Consider the following 3,465-nt stretch of genomic DNA (forward strand, 5'->3'; position numbering starts at 1 on the left):
GTCATGCGTGCAAACTGTGGGTAGCACAAGGTACTGTAGTGGGCAGTGACGGGGGGAGGGGAGTGGTCTGGTGGGTTTTCTCACCCTGTTGTGAAAGTGCTTGTGAACACTTTTTTTTTTTTGGTCAACAGTTGCGAGGCTTGAACTCAGGCCTGGGCGCTGTCCCTAAGCTGCTCTTATGCTCAAGGCTAGTGCTCTAACACTTTGAGGCACAGCTCCACTTCAGATTTTTGAGTGGTTAATTGGAGATCAGAATCTCACAGGGACTTTTCTGCCCAGGCTGGCTTAAAACCTAGCTCTTAGACTCCTGAGTAGCTAGGATCCCAGCCTCCACCCGTGCAGGCTTGTGAGGACTTTTAAGCTGTGAAACCCGTCTCAGTTGCTTGCTAGGTTGTTACCGTTGTTGCGACAACCTTTGATCTTCCCATTCAGGCCTTTCTCTGCCTCTCTGCTTGATTTGATTTGCACATTTTAGAACTCTGCCAGGTGATTTCTTGTTGCTTATGGTGGTGCCATGGTGTGGTGATGCCGCTGTGCCCGGAAGCAGGCGGCAGGAGGTTGTGAGCTCCACGGCTCATCCACTTGTGTTTCCTGCTGGCTGCTCCTGTACCAGGTCCTCAGTTCTCTCAATAAAGGAGAGACTCACCTGGGCCCAGTGAGCCCTACCCAGAGGAGGACCAACCAACCAGTCACACCTGGAGAACAAGAAACACGGTATACATTTCCCTATCCATGTGTCATGCTCTTTTCCAATACAGAGTCCCCTAAACTGTCTTTCCCTAATTCAGCTGTCCTTCATGGGGTCTGCCTTCAACAGTGCCATAGTTTTGTACAGTCATCATTCATTTTAGGCTAGTTAAGAGTGTTACACCAGGGGCCAACTATACCACAGGGTATCTGCTTCCTGCACAAGAGCTTATGCTGCCACGGGCTGGACCAGGAAAGGAAGGTTCTACTCACCACATTTGTGTCGACTTAATCCTTCATGGAGTGAGGGAGCTGCTACTCTATAGCTAAGTTCCTTGGTGGTGGGTTTCAAAGAGTGAGGTAGTGCCTCTGGGTCACTGGTGAATTACACAAGTGGCTACCAGATGATGCTATTCCAGCTGTCTCTGCTGGCATCTAGAGACAGAGTCTCCTCTGTTGAGAAAGGGTGGCATCCCGGGCAGGTGACTGTTCCCCACAGCTTTCCTCCGGAGCTCAGGGGAGGCTGAACGGTGCTGCCTGGAGATGGACCTAGAGTCATAAATGTTGTGTGGCAAGGTGAGAGGAAGTCACATGGGGTATGGTAGGCGCCATGTAGGAGATATTGGGAGACAGTTGGGGGTCCGGCCAGTGGAAGGGGCTTCCACCGCCCCTGTACCTCAGACTGCTTCCAAAGTCAGTCCCCCTGCTACTCACCCAGGTGCCTTATCTGCTGTTTTCTGGCTCATTTGTTACATGCTGTGAATTGACCAGTTAGACTTTTACCTAGTGGGGATTGTACTCAGATGTAAACATTTTAAAATTTATTAAACTAAAAATGTGTCTCTGGGATACCGGGACCTCATCTCAAACCTTAGCAGGCTCTGCCACACAGGCACACTCTGCCACCTGCCGTCCTTGCTGGACTTCCAGAGACTGTCCTGGCCACTAGGCCCTGCTGATCTTGCTCCGTTTGTTCCCTCAGACCTAGCCGATAACGTTGCTGTCATCAAAGACCTGGTCACCGTGCAGGTCTGAGCGATGGTGTGAGATCTGCGTGTGAGTGAACTGGGCCTAGTGCTTCACCCGAGGGGCTGCAATACCCACACCAGCCCCCGGGCACGTGACCTCCTCACCCTGCCTTACAGGGAACACACAACCCTCTCCTGTTACTCCTAATGCAGACCTGTGCTCCTGAGGAACTGGATTCTTCCATCCTCCTAGTAAGATCTTTCTCTTCTAACAAAGTAAGCCCAGAATGCCCTGACATGTCTTTAATAGAACCGGTCCAGAGGTGGCAGGCTGTGCCACACACCGCTGCATATGTGAGGTTGGGGTCACGGGTGCTCGCAGTCCGCACACCGCCTTGTCCTGTGGTTGATTAGGATCACCGGTACTCCAGTGCACACACCGCCTTATCCTGTGGTTGGGATCACGGGTGCTCCAGTCCACACACCGCCTCGTCCTGTGGTTGGTTGGGTCATGGGTGCTCCAGTCCATTCACTGCCTCGTCCTGTGGTTGGGATCACGGGTGCTCCAGTCCACACACCGCCTCGTCCTGTGGTTGGGATCACGGGTGCTCCAGTCCATACACTGCGTAGTCCTGTGGTTGGTTGGGGGTCACGGGTGCTCCAGTCCACACACCGCCTCGTCCTGTGGTTGGGATCATGGGTACTCCAGTCCACTCACTGCCTCGTCCTGTGGTTGGGATCACGGGTGCTCCAGTCCACACACCGCCTCGTCCTGTGGTTGGGATCACGGGTACTCCAGTCCATACACTGCGTAGTCCTGTGGTTGGTTGGGGGTCATGGGTACTCCAGTCCACACACCACCTCGTCCTGTGGTTGGTTGGGGTCACGGGTGCTCCAGTCCATACACTGCCTCGTCCTGTGGTTGGGGTCACAGGTACTCCAGTGCACACACCCGCGGTTCCAGCTTAGATCAAGGTGTTGCACTTCCCTTTGCTAGGGATCAGTGTGTACAGCACACTGGACACCACAGAGCTATGGACGTGAGAAATAGCAACTTCCTGGGTTTGTGTGCTCTTCAGTACCCTATGGTCAGTGTCATGAGACAAGTAATGTCCTCTGGTGGAAATGGCCCATGCAGCCGCGGGGCAGTGGGGTGGCAGGCCTGAGGACAGGAAGTGAGGGGCCGGGCCTGAGGACAGGAGGTGAGGGGCCTGGTCTGAGGACAGGAGGTGGGGGGGCCGGGCCTGAGGACAGGAGGTGGGGGGCCGGACCTGAGGACGGGAGGTGGGGGGGCCGGGTCTGAGGACGGGAGGTGAGGGGCTGGGCCTGAGGACAGGAGGTGAGGGGCTGGGCCTGAGGACAGGTGAGGCTTGTCCCCGAATCCAGGTCCATGGAGCACTGGCGCTGCACGAGGCCAAGGCGGTGGGTCCAGTCTGAGCGGCCCCCATTCCGGACTGGGCTTCTGGCTGCAGTGCAGCCCGACCCCGGCTAAGGCCCTCGGCCCACACAGGCCTCGGGTGGGCCGCAGGTTGGGGCCACAGGTCGTCTTGGAGTCCGGATGGGCTTCCTCCAGTAGCCGCTTGTCTGGAGGGGCGGCCGGGGGCGTGGCCGTGGGGAGGCTGGGGGCGTGGCCGGGGTGAAGGCGGGGGCGTGGCCGGGGCGTAGGCGGGGGCGGGGCGCGCATCTTCAGCAAACCCCAAACACCTCAGCGGACCACGGCGGGAAGCCCGCCGGGGAGGGGGCGCGTTCCCGGGATTCGGGCCCGGGCCCGTGGCTCACAGCGGCGTCTCCTCCTGCTCCAGCGTGTGCG

The sequence above is a fragment of the Dipodomys ordii genome, unplaced genomic scaffold, assembly GCF_000151885.1.
Source record: "Dipodomys ordii isolate 6190 unplaced genomic scaffold, Dord_2.0 Scaffold21, whole genome shotgun sequence".
In the NCBI taxonomy this organism is placed as follows: domain Eukaryota; kingdom Metazoa; phylum Chordata; class Mammalia; order Rodentia; family Heteromyidae; genus Dipodomys; species Dipodomys ordii.